Raw genomic sequence first — 21,743 nt, forward strand, 5'->3', positions numbered from 1 at the left:
TGGGTCAAACACTGCTCTAGCCCCATCGATTCCAAAATGTATTTCTTTTAGGTCTGGTGTTTTTTTGCCCCCAACGTCTCCTCCCAGGCAGTGCGGCAATGGTTATGTTTAGGGTTAAGGTTAGGGTTAGCTGCCTGGAAGGCGCCGTTGGAGGCAAAAAACACCATCAAGCTTTCTTTTAACTGTCAAATTTCCTAAACATTAATTCTATATTGTATTGTATGTGTTAGTAAAACATGTTGGAACTGCAGTTCTTTAAGGGTTTCTGGTGGAAGATCTGTATCTAATACCACATCTCATACTGGTTAAAATAGTCATGCTTAAAGGGTCAGTTCACCCAATAAAAAAAGTGGTATCTAGCCAGACAAATTGTTTTGGTTTGTGTGCTAAGCAATCTCTCCATTGCTCAGAAAAACCACAGACCTCATTGTCAACAGTTTTCATTGGCTATTCAACCTCTTTTTTAGGGGAAAACATGTCCGATAAAATCTGTTTACAAAGAGGTCTGTGGATTCAGAGGAAATGGGATATTGAAAAGACACTGCTGCTGGCTTACAATAACTGTATTTTTTTTTTTAAATTATATTACCATCACATATTAAATGTCTCCATTGTACTGAGGTGGCAGCAGACATCTCAGAGATGGTTATCTCAAAACCTTGGCCTATTACACCAAAACTACAGTTTATTCATGACACCACTAGAAGTAAGAACATATTTTTTTTATTTTTTTTTCCGGTAATTTGACTATACCGACCCTTTAAAAGTCATTGCTGTAGATAAGAAGAAAGTATTGTATTATTTCATACCAACCAGCCTACCTTTTATTTTTTATGTCAGTTTATTTTTCATTTAAATATTTTAACACAAGTACTTTTACTTGAACAAAATGTATTCAATTGATGAGCAGACTGCCAACAACAATGATGTGTAGTTGTATTTGACAACACAAAAAAATATGTACTGGACACGTAAAAAAAAGCGCCCAAAACGTTGGAAAAAGGCGACAAAACGTAAGATAAAGCGAAATAAATTTTTAAAAAAGGGACCCAAACGTTGAAAAAAAAAAAACTTACGAAAAAAGCGGCTAAAACCTTGAGATAGGGACAACAAAAGTGTTTGTTTTCATGGTTGACAGGAAGACAACACAAGGGTTAATTGAATTTTGTTGGTGGAAAAATGTCCAGTAATGTCTGACTTGACTATGTTTGTTTTCTTGTTACAGAGGGTTTTGAAGTGGTTTGCTCTGTAAAATAAAGCAGTTTGTTCGAAGGAAGTACAGACGGCGCTGATCTCATCCGGGATGCGCAATTACTCATATTCTTAGCATGCTGCCACCAAAGCATTTGTGATTAATTCATGTCATAACCCCAGTGCTTTGTGATGATTTGCCTGGAACTTTATCTCTCCTCCCTTTCTTTCGTGGAAAGATGACAAAGCCTTGATTGAGTTAGTGCTTCATTAATACTGTCAAAGCAGCATGAGGAAACTCTGCACTTTGGTGAGCCCAGTGGAAGCAAGAGATAGCAGTTTAAATTTAAAATATTTGAGAGTTGAATTAACTTCCTCACCCACACATTTAATTGTCAGTAAACTTCACTCTCCTCTGACGTAAATATAGAGAGGCTTAAAAAAAAAATATCCTTTTGACCGTGAGTTTTCTATGGACAAAGAGAAAGTTTCCTGTGATCTACGTCACCTTGCATTTTGTTTAGAGTTGCATTTTGTTGCTTCCTGCTACCTAATATTTTCTTTAGGAAAAACGGTGTTGCAGCCAAAAAATTAGATTTGAGCTTTAAGCCAGTTTTACTCATTGAAGCTTAGGGTTTCTCATGAGGGCATCCGTTAGAAAATGTGTCTTTTATGTATGTGGGCTGCTTTTTCCTTTTGTGCACACAAGCACAGATGTGTCTGTTTGTGTGTGAGGGTTTTTTGTACTGTGTGTGTGTGTGTGTGTGTGTGTGTGTGTGTGTGTTCCTGTCTTTGCCCTCATGTGTGTAAGTGAGCATGTGTGTTTGAAAAACGGCGGCCGCTGTGGGCGTGTTGGTGGTGAGATGGGTAAAACGCAGAGGTCAGCTATCACTTTGAAACATGCTGGTCCTTATCTCTGTCATGAGGCCTAATAGAGTAATGAATCAACATAAAGCCTGGGACTCTCCTGAATGGACCGCTGCCTCCTCCACCAACACTTGCGCTTTACTTCGACTACACTTACTGCCTCTGTAAGCATCTTTTGCCTTCCACTGTTGTTTATGGGCGGTTTATTAAAAGTGTCTGAATTGTGACTACTGTCAGGGGTGTGTTCACACATGAGCAGCCCCGCTGCCTCATCGTACACTCTGCCACTATGAAATAACCCCGGTCACGGACAAATAGGAGGGAAGGTCTTTTTGAAAGGGAAGGTAATAGGGCACAAAAGGGAAATGATTCACAGCAGGAGGAGACAGAAACAGAAAAAAAGGTATTTAAAGTAAGTATACGTAACTTTTAAATGTTTCTGAAACTGTGTAATTTTTCAGATCATAAATGACCTGTAACAGCAAACAAGACTAACAGAAAAAAGAACGCTATTTAGGGACTGTTCGTTACTTATGTAAAGTGCCACCGGAGAAGTTTTGGGATCTTTATTAAAATTAGACTTGACCCCCCCTTTGCCAGTAAAAATTTTTCTATGACCCTCCAAAATGATTGTGAAAAGAGGCATGACCCTCCCCATCAATTTCTGGATGCCTTCTGTACTGGGTAGCACTTAGCAAAGATGTGCAGATGTCCTTTATTTTTTACAGCCATGACTTACATGCTTTAACCTCTGCCTTCTCATCTTATACATCACACTCCTCTGTTATGGTGTGGTGGCCATTTCAGTAGATTTACTCACTAGCATTGTTGTGGAAACACAATAAGCATGGAAACTAAATGCACACTTCCTGCATTACTTCAAATACTAAGTTACTCCTCTAATTAACTAGTATTCACCTGAAATATAACAATAAAACATTGAGAGCATTCAGCAAAACACAGTGGGTAATTCATTCAACACACAAACTGGTTGCTATGGATTCGTCACTAGGCTTCCTCAGTCATTGTATATTTTAGCTACATAGGTAAAGCTGCCGAAGCTGAACATTATATTCCAAAACATATATGTTTATTTTTAAAGCAGATTTTAAATTGCATTGTGACAATTTAACAATTCGCCCTTATGAAATCCAATTGCGGCACGGCTGTCTTGGAACGCAATAGACAGACGGTGGCGCAATCATGGGCGCAATGCCCCGACACTTAAATTCAACTAAAATGTAACAGTGAACAATCAGTGTTGGACCTACAGTCTGTTGAGATGCCTCTCCAAATGCAGAAATGAAGCGCAGTCACACCATAAAACTTTAAGACACTTTAAGAAAAAGTAATCCACAGCGATCAGTAGATCCACAAAAAGGTAAATGATACGGTGTATCCAGCAAGGCCTACGCGCGTCACATTCAACAGCCACCTCCAAACAGGTGAACAAGGTGAACTTCGCCGTTTAAACAAAGTGGAATAAACGTATAAAAGTCCAAATCTACACAAAACCTGCAATCAATTAGTAAGCTGACATCACATGTACATACATGGCATTTAGGAAACCTTTATTGCAACGTTGGCATGGCAAGATGTCCAGACTAGTGCAACAGTAATTTCCGTTTTTTGCGTCCTGCTGCTCCCATCGTCAGCCAGGTAATATTTGTTTTACTAAAGCAGTATATGAAATCAGATGTATTACCTATCACCATTTAGATGTTTTGTGTTATTTAAAATATTTATAAAATGTCTGGTCATGCCAAACATAATTATTCCACTCATTTTTTAAACAATGCAATTACCCGTTTCAGCCACCAGGGGAGCAGTGCTCCTCCTGCCCCCCCAGCAAACTCATGGGTCAGACCCATCTGGTAGGGGGCCGAGACTAAGAGCTACATGGAAAAATATGCACCAAACAAGCCACTTTGAAATTTTGCTGTTTCATAAATACAAAAGTTGTGTGACCCCCCTCTTAGACTAAAAAATGTTGGGTGACCCTCCCCTCAACAAAGAATAAAAAGACATGACCCTCCCCTATTTTCCTCCGGTGGTCCATTCCATGAATACCGAATCGTCCCTTATATAGAGTTTTTATTAATGCCTTTGCCCGATTTTTCCTGCAAAATCACAAAATGATTTACGGCTCTATAGTCACACATTCTGATGGGTAACAGGTTTCGGCGTAACACCGAAAAAGCCTGTGTTAGCGTATCCAGCCGAAAATGCCTGTGTTAGTGCATCCAGCCCGGTAAGCTTGTATCAGTTTGAGGTAAAATAGAGGAAGTTCACTATAAATACAGAGAAAAAACACACAAAGTTGAATATGAGTCAAAGTATACCACGGGCCCATTTTCACCAAATTTTTAAAGCTTTAGTGCGTAACTTTTTGATATTAATAAACGTCCGTTACATTCAAGCCATTGCCAAATGAGTTTCTACAAAGCTAATTAAGACTATCAGCTCCACACAACTCTCTCTGTATTTCTCAGTATGGCTATGTTCAGATGATTGTGTCGTCCGGTGACTTTCCCGCGCAGAAGCATGAGTGAAGATATTTACCTCTTGTGAAGAGTCCATCATGTTTTTTTAATCCTCCGTGTCCTCCTTAGCTACTAGCAACTGCGTGGAGGAGGGAGACAGTGCACGATCACGTAAGGCTTGTATCATGTGAATGCGCCGACAGTTTTGTTGTCATTACTTAGAATTCCTCAGAAACTACTCACTATAGCTTTAACTAGCCAACTGTGACATAAGATCATTTCTTCTTGCTCATTTTGACAGGTTTTACCAATAAATTCAAATGCCTTACCTGCAACCCATGCTTGAGCATACAAAACCACTATAGAACCCGGAAATCCAAACCACAATTTCTTTTTCTAATCCTAACCAGTCGTTTTTGTGCTGAAATTTAACTGTCGCATGACCATCACGCTTTTGTCGGCTAAACTTAACTGCAAGGGCAGCTTAATCAAGCGGGACCTTAGAGTGCTCTGTACCGGGCTAAAAGTAACATTTTCGCCAGACACTAAATGTAACTGTCATGTTACGTGACTGGGCGGTGGTCGGCATAGTTTCATGGGATATCACACGAATTGTTGTGCATACATTTTCATAGGACATCATCACCTTTCATGAAAATGCGTTGCATAATGTGGTCATTTCCGCGCAACCACATTAATAAATGACGGTAATGCCAGCGATCATTCATTACAGTCTACAATCATGACCCATGGCCATGTGGTATTTTAGAACTTCATAGGCGGTCTTGGTGTGTTTCTTTGGTACACACCTGAGATCATACGAAAGTGTCAGCAGACAGATATAAACCACACCAAACAGGCCAATGCACCAGAGTTTAAGTCTCTCATACTATGTGATATTGCTTCTTTAAGAACTTCCTCCACATATGTATCTGACATCTGATCACTTTTATTAACCCTAAGGGGTTCACTAGAATTAGCACCATCTGCTTTTTTTCATACATTATGATTCTCATTTCATTGCTTTGCCTACACTACTGTGCTTTTTGATGAGGATATTTTTAATCATATAAGGCACATGGACATATGCTTCATGCTTTCCCTCCAGTCATATTTGATGTTATCGCATGTGCTGAGCAAGTCGTTGCTCACTCAGTCTGCATGATGATGCTTTCATGATACTTGGTTTGTATCTGAAAGTAAACCGTGGCACAAATTGGCTAGGTTACCAGCCTTCAAAGAGAATACATTAATCAATTTCCATTGGCTTTGAAATGCAGCTTCTCTGTTTGAAATCTGTGTGTTCATAGACTGAATATGTTTTGTCCTTAAAGAGAACATATACTGTAATCCCTCTTTCTTTGTTCTTTTTCTTTCATTTTCAGTCCCTTTCTCTTGCTTTGATTTTAGTGCAACAGTCGGCATTTCTACTCAGTTCTGATTCTGCAGTTCAAAAAGCATTTTAGCGACTTTTTTTTTATTTATTGTTTTGTTTTCATGGCTTTACGGTTCTGTCCTTAGCAAAAAAAACTAACAATTAATGCAGGTTTAGAGTAAAGTGAGACTTTTCAGCTTTTGAGGAAGAAATGACACAAATAGGGGTTTTGCAGCTACAGCCTTATGCTAACTAATGTTAGCTAACTTTAGATAGGCATTGCTGTCTGTATTGTTGTCGCTGTCGAACTAATATTTGCTGACTTTATGACATTACTCTGCTTGTGCTTCTGTTAAACTACATGTCACGGATAAAGATTTAATGGTTTTATCCCAAGTAAAACAAGCAAAAGTAACATAAGATTCTTTTAAAAATCATTTACCAACAGCAAATATATCGTCTCCATGTCTGTACTTTCAACTGCTCAACAATGGAGGACTAAAAGGCTAAAAAGTCTTATTCACGACCCACAAAATAAACACAATAGCAGTCTTATTGTTCTATATTTCGCTTGGTTTGGATCTCTGCTCTGATTACTTGATGACCCAAACGTGTATTTATGTTCCAACATTGCCCTTTTATAAATAAAATAATAGTGCCTTCAGCGCAGTACATGCTCAAACACCCCAACACACATCACAGACTAGAAATGGACGTTATTACAATGTGTATTATTCCCCTTGTATTTTGGCAGTGCATCTAAGAAGCAGCATTCGGAGGGTTGATGGCTCAGCATGATGCTCAGATTTGTCGTTCCTTCTTGGCTGAGACGTCTCACAGAAGAATTACGGAGATTCCTTAATGTGAGGTGGCTGCTTACAGCACCGCCACTTAGCCCTTGTCAGACCCAGCAATGCCTTTTGAGTGGCGAAAATAACGCTACTCGTGCGATTGTTTTGTTTTGCCTCTCTGTCTAACTCAGAAGAGGCGTGCAGTTTGGCACGCACATGCGTTGGCTTCCCTCTGCAGAGCAGACACATATAAATCCTTTTTACACGCAATCCTGCCAACTATACCCTGTAGGCAGGCTTTGCATTTGAAATGTACAATTAGTTATCCCTTTTTGGTTTCAATGCAACATTTCTAAAACATCAAGCCTGGGGGCAACACACAGAGAATGGCGGCAGCGACCCCATACATTGTACCTCCTTGTTGTTTATTCTCTGTCTTGGCTCCTGTCTCGCTCTTTAATGCTTATTTTCTCCCCCATTTTCTCTCTTTCTTGTATATCTTGAGATTAACTGAAAAGTGTGAGGGGGGGGCGTCTACAGTCGTGTCTTTTTCACCCCAGTACCCTGTATGTGTTTTGGCAGGAGCTTAACATACTCCCTGAGTGGGAGTAGATGGGATAAACTGAGGCACTTCATCTAATCAGCAGGGCCAGCGGCGCGCTGTACAGCCAGCTGTTGGCCAATAGCGGGTGGGGGCAAAAATCTGCTTGTACTACCTGCCTCTGGCACTGACCCCTAGCATGCCCCCTCGTTGTGCCTAATCTACGAAGACATTAATACAGGCAGAGCTGGCTCTCAACAAGGCTGTTAGGGGAGGCTTTTTAATCTCGCTGAGTGTTCTGCTGGCAAACGGAGAGCTTGTTTTGTGAACTCCCCATGAAGAAATTCAAATCTAGTTCAACGTGTAAATGCTTGTGTTAAAGGAATGCATTTCCAGCCCCTTGTTTGTGATATTTTTTTTATTGTTGTAATTTTCCATTTTCTACATCCTCCTACAGGGCTTGAAGATTTGGGAACAGTTTAATAGCAGATAAAGCTGCATGGAAATTCCTCAGTGAATAATGTTTGGTAACATATTTCCTGCCAATAGCAAGCATAATAGTCTTTTAAATCAAGGCCAGAAGAGGCTTGGTGAGGTCAGGTGGAGCCACCTACACATCTCTGATAAGCACAGATTTAAAAAAAAAAAAAAAAAAACACACGATTGTTTTGTGTGATGCCACAGCGAGCTTTGCGGATGAATTAAGGGAAATTGTGTGAATGGACCTGAGCTTTCTTTTCTCACTCTGCTCTAAAATAACACAAAGCTTAGAAAATAAATGCCTCAATTCCTTCTAGACCAAACACTGGATTCAAATATCGGTTTTAGTAGGGATGTAACACAAAAGTATGATTTGTATTTCAAACCCACCTTCGGAAAAGAAGTCTAAATGTGTCTTAATGGAAGCTGTGTAATTGTTAAGGGTGGATAGTGGGAGAGAATGGAAGGTTTGAACAATGGAAAAATACAGGTCAGACAGGCCCGGCGCCAGGGTAAAATGACTAAGGGGGCAGGTCAATATTGCGAGGGGGTGATTTTTTTTTTCATAGTAGGCTAAAATTAACTAATTTACCCAGGCTTTACCCGCGCTGCCATCCGCACTCGCAAATATGGCATTTCTTAGAGCAGTTAAGATGTCCATTTTGATCTATTTTTTAAATAATAAATACTTGACAACTTAACTATTTAAAAGTCAGTTTATGAGCTTTAGGCTTTCATTAACGTTACAGATCGAACATACACACACACACACACACACACACACACACACACACACACACACACACACACACACACACACATGGCTGTGACTGCACTCTCCCAGTGCGTGCTCCCGGTTGTAGCTGACATTTAAGAATAAAATATTTCTAATAAGTTTAGCTAGTGCAGTAACGTTAAGCTAACGTTAGAAACTGCTTACGTTACACAAGTTATGTCTTACTAGGATCATGTGTACTTGTCACATCAGGGTCTGAGGGTGGCTGCGCTGCGATGATACTGGAGAGCTGCGCGCTCCTCGTCATCAGATGAAGATTCCTCATCTGATGAAAATGACGGGTCACTGATCTCTCCCCGATCATATTCTCCATCACTCATGTCCAAATCTAGCTTGCTCTAGCTTCTGATAATGCAGCCGCCTTGTCAAAAGACATGTAAACAATATGTGTTGCTAGGCTACCGGCGGTGGTCTGAGCGCAACACTGTTTTTTTTAAGGGGTAAAGTCATAGACTTATTAATGAAGTGAGAGGATGGCTGGAGCGCTCGCTCTCTGTGTCAAATATTGCTGTAGATGGGATTACATTGTTTGTAGTTGAAAGCCCCCATACAATATCTAGACGCCAAGTAGAAGTTGTAGCCACTTGTTGTGTTTGTACGTTTTATGGATGTATGATGTTGAAACAAGGGGGCTGAAAATACAACCGAGGGGGATAAAACCCCCTTTTGCCCCCTAGTGGCGCCGGGTGCGATGTTAGAACTGCATTGGGCCTTGTTGCATGATCTATCTTCAAAAAGAAGAGTTTGTGTATAAAATGGGAGGAGGTTCAGAGTGTTTATGACGAAACAATATTGAGCGCTAACTTATGAACAACAATTCGTATGATATCCTACGAAATTATGGCGATTGCAAGCCGGCCACATGACAGTTAAATTTAGTGGTCTTTACAATTAAATTTAGCCGAGAAAAGATTACTGTGAGCCGGGTACAAAGCACCATGAGCCCCAGGTCATTTCAGCGGCCATTGCAGTTAAGTTTAGTCAACAAAAGGTGAACCAGAAGTTAAAAAAAGATTGTGGTTTGGGTTAAAAAACTGGTCCCCTTAAGTAGTGCTCGCGGGACACAAACACGTGTTTCCTGGGTGAAAGTCTTGTGAAAGTCGTGCTGTTATACAGCGACAGTCATTGCGGTGCGTACAGTAATAAATCCGTGAACACATACAAATTACAGTGCATTACTTTCCGTAGCTATATGTACGAATGGTTCATGAAAACACCCTGCACTTTTGAGACGGTCCCTAACTTTAGCTCATCTGCTGTCAATGCTCACAGATCATGAGGTAAAAATGACACCTGTGTAACATCAGTCCGGCTTTGTTAATGAAGGAAAATTACTACCATGTACATGTACCGTTCAAGTCAAAATAATGTTTTCATATTTTTTATCTCGATGATGACTGCCTTCTGCAAGTCTAAATGGCACAGACTTAACATTGCTGTGCAATTTTCTCATGATTTCCCACCCCCGAAATGTGTGACAGTAAGCGTTCCCTTATCTTTAGTCTACTCTGGGGGATTTCTGAGGACTATGGTTAACTGCTCCTCAGATCTCTGCAGGGTAAATCCAGACAGCTAGCTAGACTATCTGTCCAATCGGAGTTTTCTGTTGCAAGACTTAAAACAACTTTTGAACGTACACATGTTCCACCAAAACAAGTTCCTTCCCGAGGCTATTTTGCGCTTAGCACCGCCCAAGACGATTGTGATAATAAACCAGAGCACGTCTTTCTCACATCTCGGAATGCTGTGTGGACCAGCCAGACCCTCCTTCGCAGCGCTGTGGAGGAAGGTCTGGCAATGCGAGACTACCTCATCTTAAGCGCTTCGATGACTGACCTCAAATAGGTATAAAGTTTTCTTTTCTTTCTTCTTCTCAGCTCACTGATGAAATCTAGTGCTAGTGTTCCGTGCCTCATTTTCAACACCACTCTCACACACAGCAAAGTAGCGAAAGTAACCACTCATGCTTAACTGGATCGACTCCATGCTTTCTGCTCACATTTCCTCAGGAATACTTAGCGTATTCATGGGCTCTTATCCCTACGGAAAAACACATCAGGAGGGAAATGAAGTTGGGGGGGGGGTATTTCCCTTATTTCTTATCAACAGGCGACAATGGGCAGAGTCAATGAACAAATCCTAAACTGCTTCAGTATGAGCAGCGGTGGGGCTCTTCAGCTCAGATTCCAGTGTGTCTGACTGAGCAGCAGATATTAAACATTATTGAATTTTTCCAAAGACCTGGACTGCAGGGTTTTGAAATTTGATATAGCTGATGAAAGCTGTGAACTGAAATCAAAGCATCAAAGAGGATCACAGAGCCTCAACAAGAGCAGCACTTTGAAATACATTTCATAAAACTGATATCCATTTTTTTTTTTAAATAATCTTTGTAACAAAGTACAATTTAGGCCTACATTTTACCTATAGCGAGTCCTGGAATCCATCCCATCCCTTTTATATACATTGGTTGAAAATATTGGGAAGGAAAAGGGTGCGAGTGAGAGGAATGCTGCGGCCTATAATTGGTCTGAGGTTGAAAGGAAGCGAGTCCAGAAGCGAGCACATACCGTCGTTTTAATGAATCAGTCGCAATGAAAGGGAAGCGCATATTTTCAAAGACATACATATTTTAATTGGAGTGTTCAAAAGCAGCTTTCATCTCCTCTTCATGTTCTTTCATTAGGGTGGCATAAATATATCCTACAAGGTGTGTGGTGTTGACAGTAATACTATGATAAACCCATATGTTATCCCATATTATAAAAACTGGCTGAGGAAAAAATGGTTTGCCTTTTTGAATTTTTTCATTGTGTGTATCCAGCAGAAGTGGAAGAAATAAAGTCAAACTTGTCCTTAGAACATCACAGCTGATGATGCCAGTGTACACATGTTGTCTATGTGCATGTAGGAAAAAGAAAAGAGTACCATTGCAATTTCTGTCAAAAAATAGTTCTCTAAAAAAACATTTTGTTTCGCTTCAATTATTGTGTTCTTAAGCAGCCTTTCAATATAGTAACTGCCATTTCTCCATTCATTCAAATGCTACAGCTGATAAAGGTGCACAGCGGAGCAGCAGTAATGGCAGGAAATAATTCATTTTTCACCAGTGGAAGTATAGGCTCTTTCTAAAAGAGCTTGAGGAAAACATTTAGCAGTTGCTTGTGAAGTGCGATTCCTGTAATGTCGCAGTTCAAAATTAATGAAATTGGTCATGCTAAAATCTTCTTTAAACACTAATCTGTGTGTTTCTGTAAAATGTTCTCTAATTCTACCAAGAGGCATTAGTTTGCAATTACTGCAGCTTGTTCGAGTGGGAGAGGTTTTGAATGTGCTGCAAAACTGAACCATTTTCAACATTTTGTAGGCTGATGAAAAACTAGGTATTCCTTTTAAATTTATTCGTTCTTAAAAATCTCCTTTAGTTGAGGGAGGCTGTTTCCTCCTCGTATCCAGAAAGGTGGGGGGGAGCTGTTTCAGCCCTGAATGTGCAAAGGCTTCCTAGGGCTGCATAGGCATGTGACACAATCATGCACACATATAGACAGAACATAGATACAAATTAGTTAAGTACAACTAGTACAAATTGTTGACTCAATTTCAACCATTTTAAATCTTAAATAAGTATTAGATGTTTCATGAGACATAGTCTGTATCTACGACGTTCCACTTCTAGGATTGCTCTGTTGCCGCTGGAAATTCCGCTGGATGTCCCTCTTTTCGCCCGAATGTCCATTCATTCCGTTTTCTTTGTGTTGGAATTCTAAACTCCGGTGGATTTATGAGGACTATGGTTAACTGTTCCTCAGATCTCTTCAGGTTAAATCCAGACAGCTAGCTAGACTATCTGTCCAATCTCAGTTTTCTCGCCACGACTAAAACAACTTTTGAACGTACACGTTCCACCAAAAGTTCCTTCTCGAGGCTATTTTGCAGCGGCACCGTGGCTCCATTCGGCGCTTAGCGTAGGGTGACCAGACGTCCCCGGTTTCCGGGGACAGTCCCCGGTTTCGGTGACCTGTCCCCAGCTGGAGCTGTCCCCGGAAATGTCCCCGGTTTATACTGTGACTGACAGACCCAAAATTGGAATGAAAGAAAGAAAACATTGACCAAACGTATAGTCGTGCACCCTACACGCGCAGGCTCAAGACAGCCAGAGCGAGCACTGCTCAGAGCTCAGAGATGTTTTAGAATGCCCATATTTTACAATGCTAAAATTGCTGTTTAATTACATGGAGTCTGGTGGGTTTAGCGAACGCAATTTCGCTGACTTTTTATGTTTAAAAAAAGGATCTTATTCTTTAACAGAAAGGTCGACCTCCTTAGAAATCCTTTCCATAATGTTGTCAGACACTTAGAATATTAATCTGAGCCTGTCAGCGGCAAAACAAGCACTTTTATGAACGTAAATACAAGCTGGACAATTGTCTTGTTTCGCCGCTGCCGACTGCAGCGATTTCATTTAATACTGGACCAATGTCAAAGGAAAATATTTCCTCAATAGTTTTAATTGTATCTGATACTCAATGAGCTGTTGCAGAAACAAGCCCAGGTGTGAAGCAATAAAGCAAAAGCTGTCAGATAAATGTAATGCAGTAAACATTACAACATTTCCCTCTGAGGTGTAGTGGAGTACAAGTATGAAGTAGCAGCAGGGGCGATTCTAGGATCAGACCTTTAGGGGGGCTTAGCCCCTAATGAGAATGTGACACGGATATAATGCATGCAAAAGTGTTAACCACCTTGCTGTGACAAATGGTTTGCAAGAAAATTAACATTGAACTTACATGAAATGTTATCATATTTGCATTATGCACAAATCTATGCACACCCATTACTCTCTGTGAAATATCTCACAAACTCTTCACTCAACACATGCATCAGTACAACAAGCGGTTCCTGAGTAATACGGTTTTGAAATTGCAACAAAATTTCTACATGGTCTCCAACTTTATAATTTAATCTCATGTAAACTATTTATGTCAGCACAGATATTTTTGTAAATTGCTTAGCCAGTGTATCCCACCATAATGGTTATTATATTGCCAGATTCCAGACAATCCCACTTACTTATATATATCCTACTTACAAATATGAATATATATTTCTACTGCTATGCTTCCTAGTTACATTAATGCAAAAATATGAAGAAAAAACTATTCCACCTGTGTGTGCATGGTTAAAATTCCCAAGTGCGAAATAGTTCAGGCTACAGCACAAATATTTCCATCCATAGATAAGAATAATCAAGTCTAACCTCTGAATTTCTTTTCAAAGTGCACCAGATTGATGCATTTAAACGTTAAAATAGACACAATTTTCTTACAGGGGAGCATGCCCGTGGACCCCCCTAGGGGGGCTTGTTGGGGCACAAGCAGCTCTAGGTCTAGTGACGTCCCTGGGACAGTGTCCCGGTTTTAAGTTTACAAAGATAAAAACATTACCTGTTTTTGAGGTATTTACGCTTCTGAGCTGAAAATGTCCCCGGATTTTGTCTCAGAAATCTGGTCACCTTAGCTTAGCGCCGCCCGAGACTATTGTGAATGGTTTAAAGAACTGCCAAACCAGAGCAAGTTTTTCTCCAATGCCGGAATGCTGTGTGGACTAGCCAGACCCTCCTCCGCAGCGCTGTGAAGGAAGGTCAATGCGAGACTACTTGAGACATAAAGAGCGCATAACATGACATTATCATAGCAGTATATCTACTTTCCTTTACCTAGAATGCTACAAAATACGACACAATTTAGTGGGCTTTAATGGGCTCATTCATAGTACTGTATTTCCTTCAAACTAGTCTATTGGACAAATCATATTTCTGTGTGCATTAAAACTGTCTTAATGTTGACTTAAAGATACCCTGTTTTTCACCACTACTGGCATTGTAGAGCATGTTTTCATGAACAAGTCTGTGTGTTATAGCTTGTCCTTTACTAACGCATCAGAATGCACAATCACTATAAATTTCTACTGACTGCAGACGGCAGTCATGCATATCAATTGGTTACATATTGGTGGTGATGGGTGATAAGATGTGTAATGTGCATATAAATGAGAAGAAAAACACTGCAAGCAAATGTTAACAGATTAATGAATGTCGCAGCAAATCTTGTATGTGGTAAGAAGTGCATTCAACGTATTTGTTGTTATTGGTTTATAACAAATACGCCACATGTGGTGCAACAAATTGTGCACTTTTTTACAGTGGGTTGAAAATAAAAATACATGTTTTTCTATGGCTGCACGATATGAGGTAAAATATGCAATATGCAGTAATGTTGTTGAATATTGCTATACATACATATATTGCGATATTACTTGCGATACATAAACAGTGTACTTAAAGTGAACTCAGTTCTGCCTTTCTGCTGCTTTCATTATTCTGCTAAAATACAACAAATTGCTTGTTGAATTTAAAACAAATGAAAGGAAATCATTACCAACATTCCTTTATTGAACAAATTGAAGATTGAATGGAATGGAATGGAAAAAAAAAGTGACAGTTTTTTACTGATATTTTCTTTCAGCCAACACAAAACATCTCTGAGTTTCTTTTGCGATATGTCTTAGCCTTTCACAATATGGTTATTGCGACTGTTGATAAAAAAAATTAAAAAAACAATACATTGTGCAGCCCTCATTTTTTCCAACACCAGAAAGACTGTTGGTTGCTGCATCCAACCAGCAGTGAAGACGAGAAGTAAACAAAGTACATATGCTTCATTCGGTAAAAACTATTTGGTAAATTACATTTTGTGCATTATAATTAGTGAACATTGTAAAGTTGTGCATGACGTGCCTATAATTGTGTTACTGCAGAACTGCTTCTGGCCAAAAAAAATTGTTCCAGAACATAACTAAAACCCAAACATGTCTCTTTTACAATATATAATGTCTTAATTAGTGAGCTCTAATCTTCTCACCAAGCTCTCTGCAAAAAAACCCGAAAAAGCGTACATCCTGAGTAAGATTGACAACTCCCAACTTTAGCATGATATAGTATATGATTTGAAATGACAGTTATCTTGAATGTCTTCAAACAATCAAACATGCAACAATAATATCTGACAGTTAAATAGATAAATAGTTGTGTGCAGTCAGGATGATGACACGTACACTCAGCGTGTGCAGGCTGAGGTCGCCTTTGCTAGTGCTGCACATTCTCCTCACCTCACCCCATTTGTTTCTGACAGATTGACACAAGTGTGTGTGTGTGTGTGTGTGTGTGTGTGTGCGTCAAGCTGTGCCAGGGGGCTCAGGCGGAGGTGTTGATCAGTGAACTGAAGCTCTATGACTCATCTCTGACTACGACTACTGTAGCTTTGCCGAACAGCATACAGTGACTCTGCCCGAACATCCAGAGGCAGTTATCATCAGGGGTGAGTCCTCATCTAATCCCGACACTGCTAGGTTAGTAGTGGCAATAGCTATTTGCATAAACATGACATTCTAACTTGCAATACAATGTCCTATATACATGCTGCTCTTCGATGCAGAGGGAAAATTCCACTTTGAATAGTTTTAGATATCTTAATCCTAAACCATTAACCCTCACCATTGTTTCCTCTTTTTGTATAATCCATAATGTTATTGTTATTGTGATTGTCAGAGTTCAGCACTGCATACAGTAACATAAAAACATTTTTGGATAAACAGAAGTACAAAGGGAACAGTGACTTGAATTTATACTATTACCATGGGGAAAAAGTGGATCATTTGGTATTTTGCTTTGCTGATTGGTTGTGGCTGAAATATTTATTTGTTGTTAACCCTAAACATTTAATTGGTGCATCTTGCACACCGTCTTCGGTGTCATAACTCAATCAAAGAAACCAGAACACAGATGGCATACACATACTGCTACATACTGAGTCTTTCAAATACACCTTATTTGTAACTGACCTCCAGAGCGACGCATATAAGCGCTTACTGGTCCGACCAACCTGACATCACTTATCAGCGCATTCCTCTGCGTTGGCACCCCCCATCTGCGTTTGCGGACTGATCTCATTCAAACGAGGGGGCTGCGTTTTTTTGTGCAGGGCTAAAGTCGGTCTGAATGCATCTTCACAGCCGCCCTTAGAGGTCTTTGTCGCTTGAATAAAATAAATAAATAAATAAATAAAAAAAAATATATATATATATATATATATATATATATATATATATATATATATATATATATATATATATATATATATATATATATAAACATACCTTTAATATTGACTGTTGATTTGTGTCTATCCTACTGTCTACTTTATTCCCTTATAATGCCCATATTTAATGCTGTCTTTTTTTAAACTTTATCCTTGCACTGCTATAGTTTTTATATTACTATGTCTACATCATTCTCTTATATTGTCCACATTTAATGCTGGTCTCTAGACTTTATCCTTGCACTATTGGACTTTTTTGCACTACCACCATGACACACACTGTCATAGAGCACCTTACTGAATCACAGGGTCAGTCCCTGCCCTGTCACTGCAAGTGTCTAATGCTTATACATCCCTTAGTACATTCATGTGGATTTTTTATTTAGTATCTTTTCTTTTATTGTCCATATTATTCATGTGGATTTGTTATTTTATCATCCTGTTTATGATGTATGTGTATGTTGTGTGTGATGTCTTTAAGCTACTGGGAACTTGAATTTCCCGTTTGGGATCAATAAAGTATCTCTATCTCTCTATCTATCTATCTATTTATATATATATATATATCTATCTATCTATATTGTTGTTTGGCATTTGCTGAAACTGATGCAGTCCTTTTTCTTGGCGGAGACAGTCTCAACTCACAGCTAACTTATGGACTGTTTGCATCAACCAAAACACAAAACATAGTATTCTTCCCAAATGGAAATCAAAAAAGACAACAAAAGAATATGTGCTTGTCCCACCAAAAGGGTTCTTTTATCCCTGGAAAGCTCATATCCTCCTCTACCTAGCATACATTTATACACATATTAGCTGTGGGTTGAAACCTCCTGGACATACTGGGGAAGAACAATTTCAAGTTGCGTAAAACTTTTGCGTAGTGCCACTCACATGCCAAATTATGACATATTTTTAGTAGCCTAACTTCATCTGAAATTAACAATACATAGCATAGTTTATTCCCACCTATCCTGATATCTTATGCTATCTTGCAATTAATTCCCCCATCCAGATTATGACACAACTCAAATAAACCTGGTGTGTAAAAAAGGTCAATCACATTGTGAGTAGCGTGTGTTCATAAAAAAAAAACTCTTTGAAACAGCCTGTTCTCCACAGAACAGCTTACCCACCACTATGAACACCTAGTCTATTATTTAGAAATGCCGCAAGTATGTAATGCTCCATCATTTATCATTAGGAAACATAAATGAGTATAAAGCTCCACGTGTTCCGTTCCCACTGCAAGATAATGACATAAAGGCCGACTGTTATAATGAAGGTTTGATTTTAAAGGGACAATTATGCTATAGCTCCACGCTGAGCTAAGTGCAAATTAATTCTTTACAACTCTATTAGTCAGTGTGAGACTAAGCCTCCTACCAGGCACGCTGCATTGTTTAAGTCAATTTTGACACTCATTTGACAGACTTAGCCGTGGTGGCTGTGAACTACAAGTCTTTAAAGTAGATTTCTGTGGGTATACACAGATACACACACATTTTGTGAAGGATGATAGCTTTTTTCACTTGATTGCTGAATTCCATATAAAATAAATTTCACAACATTTCCAACTACCTGTTTTTTCTGGTAAATCCACTTTGAATGCAGACAAATCTACAACCATGGATGCAATTTTTATAACATTGCTTAAAGCTACATTATGTAAGAATTTCTCCCATCTAGCGGTGAAATTGTATATGACAACCAACTGAATATTACCTTCTAGCCCTTCCCGTTCTGAGCGCGTTTTAACTCCTACAGTGGCCGAACCTGAAATTAGCTCTTAGCATCTCCATCGTTCACACGCAGCTGTTGTAGCCACTCCAATATTAACTTTGGTCTTGTTGTCGCGTTGTCATTTTAATTTTCTTTTTCGCTTCCCTGGTGAGTAATCTCCCCCTGGCATTCGTCACGGTGCCACTGAATGTAAGAGGGCGAAAGGCGGAGGTATGTGCCTCTTTGGCTAATGTATTTTAAAGATGGAGGCGCAACATGGCCGCCGTCATTCGAGCGACTCGCTCGGATGTTTTCTGAAAGATTCTAAATGGCAGATTCTATGCTTACGAGAATACTTTGATTAGTTGGTGGAAGTAATTACACATGCATGAGCACATATTTGTGAAAGAACAAAGGGGTTTTTGCTAAGAATCAACTCAAAAAATGACACAATGTAGGTTTAAACATTGTTTCTGTGGCAATCACGTATTTTCTACTTTATTATCACACAAAAGCAGTTAACTGTAACTTATGAACAAGATAATTAAGATGAGTAGAGGAGTTTCAGGAGCTGATTAAGGCTTCAGCCTTGGCATTGCTTGCTCTTGTGGTGTAGTGTGGCTCGGCCTTGTTGATTGTTTCTGGCTTCTTGCTTGAATGCCCTCTCCTACCTTGTTTACTGTCATCATCTGCTGAGCTGGATAATGAGCTTCAGTGTCCACACACAGACCCTCTTCACTGCCTTATCAACTGGTAAGCCTAAGCTTTTTGCCCCCTGCCACCACCAGAATACAAGACCCAGCCAAGATGCTGTATCTGCACTGTCAAACCGGCAAGTTTTCACTTCAGATTTCACTCACATTAGTTCCTATAAGAAATGAGGTGCGAATGTTTCAGGCCACAATAGGTCTTCATCAGTAGCTTTATCAGTACAAATGCATGACGTCCTGTAAGGAAACCAATAAAGGAAGTTACCAAAATTACAAAATAAAATGCACTTTTTCGTGGAAATATTTAAAAACACTCTGCAAATAACGATAACACACTGCCAGAATATTCTAAGCCGAAGAAACTTAATAGTATTTAAATTATTTAATTTCATTGTTCAATTTCTGGGATGCAGGTCACATACTTGTTGAATTTCACCACATTTTTGCAACTAGTGCACTCAACAAAAATAGGTGCGATCCACTGGGATGAGTTTTACTCATTCACATTCAATGCCAAGGTTCAGTGCCAGTACAGGAAACAGTGTGCCCTTACAGTGTGTAACGAGGCAGAAGGTAAGGGTGGGAAGGTAGAGGGCATGAGGCTAATGATATAATATAAAATAAATATATATACATATATATATATATATATGTATAACATATTTGCCTTTTAATTTACCATAACCACAACCTTACCCTGACCTTAACTAAGTTTTTTGCCGAACCCCGACCGTACCTCACCCGTACATTATTTGCCACAACCATGGTCTTTCCCAAGCTGCCTTACACAGATATTTTAGAAAGCAATAATTTTAAAAACTTAAGCCACAAAATCCAATCCAGTTTTTGCAGTATACTGAGGTTCTTGTCCAAGAATTGGATCGCACCTCCCACACATAAACTTACAAAGAAGGTGGTGAGAATATGCAAACCTCACGCACAATTCAGTCCAGGCGCACACATGGTTTCCTAAGTATTCTTTCTACTATTGTAGGCACCATTTCATTTGTCCTGTGCTTATGTGTTTTTTCTTTTTAATCTTTTGTAAAGTCTGTTTCAATATGGCCGCTATAAACTAACATGTTGAATTCCTGACTGACTTTTGATGATTATGATTGAGAACTCACTGCCAGTGTTGGTTTACAGGTACTTGTGATGGAATGCTTCAAATAGCCACAGCCATGCGTAATGATCATGTGTTATGGTGGCTGCTTTGGCATTGTTGTCTAAAAGAAATTGCCATTACAAAGTTGTCGCTGTTCTTCTTCCGTGCCTTTCTTTTTGTTCACAGGTCTAAAGACTGGTGGAGCAGAAAGATATGAAGCTGATGTGCAACCTAAGGTCATTACAGGTATTTGCTATGTCCAAAATGGCCAACTGTAAGAGTGGAGGCTTGTGCATGTCTGCGCAGATTGAGATTCATAAAACAGAACCTTGCATACCAACCGGTTCTCATTCCCAACTCATCAAATGACGCTTGGTCAGTGGCTCTCAACGTCATATACCTATGCAAAAATCACCCTTTAGCGTCTGTATTAAACGCACTAGGCATAGCAGTAGTTTGACTGCTGCGCTGTAAGATGACGTAGTATTAACAGTAGTATTGTAGTATGTAGTATGTATGTATGTAGTAGTATGAAAGATCGAAAATCCACATAAGGAAACAGGTCTTTCACCAATGAGACCGGGCTTCGTGTCCCGTTCTTGTCCCGCGTGTCACTAAATACGTACATTTTGTAACCCCACCCATGATCTTTTCCTAAACCTAACTGTCTCATTCTTGTGCCGCATGTCAGTTAAACATACGTCCCGACGCAGAGCGTCAACAATTGACTATAGGAGGCCTGACCAAGCACGTCTAAAAATGCAGCCAAAAAGAATAGACGCTGAGGAGACTTTTTGCATTAGTAACAAATACCAAAGGCACCTGACCAAATGTCGCTTTTTGACGCGTTGGGAGTGAGAATGTGCTGTGTGTACGCACTGCTTTATAAATATGAAGAAAAGGCTGCCTATGCATATTTCTGTATTTATGTGGCTGTTTGATTTGTAAACCTACATAAAGAGTGTTATGCATCCTGAAATGAATTTGCAAAAAGTGCAGAGAGGTGCCATTTCACAGGGTTGGTGCACAGTTCAGGCGTCTCTTTAGTATGTGCCCAGCATAGAGAGCAGCTGTGTGACCAGATAGCGTAACTCCCTGTCACTGACATGACCTAATGTGATAGTCACAGGGATTTCCTCTTACCTTCTGCCCTCACACTCCTATGAGACAGACTGACTGTTTTGACAGGTGGTACTTTTTCAGAGGATTTTTTTCACGCGCAAAGCTGGAGACTGACAATCTAGTGTTCTCACTCAGCATTTGTGCTGAAGCTGACAGTCTTCATCTCAAGACTAAAAGACCACGCGTGGCCACTTCAACCGAACGAAATAGGCTGCAGAGGCTGCTGACAGACGAGATCAAGCTGGAGCTGGCGCTTTGTACTTTGTACTCTGAAATTCTACATATTTACTTTATGTCTTCCAGATCCAACCTGCCGTAGCGTTGAAAGGACAATGTCACCCATGCAGACTAAGAGTGCCACTCAATTTTCTTCAAAGGAGCTAGGACATCCCTAGGACAATAGG

The 21,743-nt window shown here is 39.7% G+C and overlaps 1 long non-coding RNA gene across 1 annotated transcript; it reads right to left on the reverse strand.

Moving 5' to 3' along the window:
- On the reverse strand, positions 1-20,970 carry LOC116038177. Its single transcript, XR_004102047.2, has 3 exons — positions 20,778-20,970; positions 5,347-5,350; positions 1-11 (listed from the first exon to the last, which is right to left on the reverse strand). It is a non-coding gene; the product is annotated as an uncharacterized LOC116038177 (long non-coding RNA).
- Between the last annotated feature and the right edge of the window lie 773 nt (positions 20,971-21,743).

This window comes from Sander lucioperca, chromosome 11, assembly GCF_008315115.2.
Source record: "Sander lucioperca isolate FBNREF2018 chromosome 11, SLUC_FBN_1.2, whole genome shotgun sequence".
Taxonomy (NCBI): Eukaryota; Metazoa; Chordata; class Actinopteri; order Perciformes; family Percidae; genus Sander; species Sander lucioperca.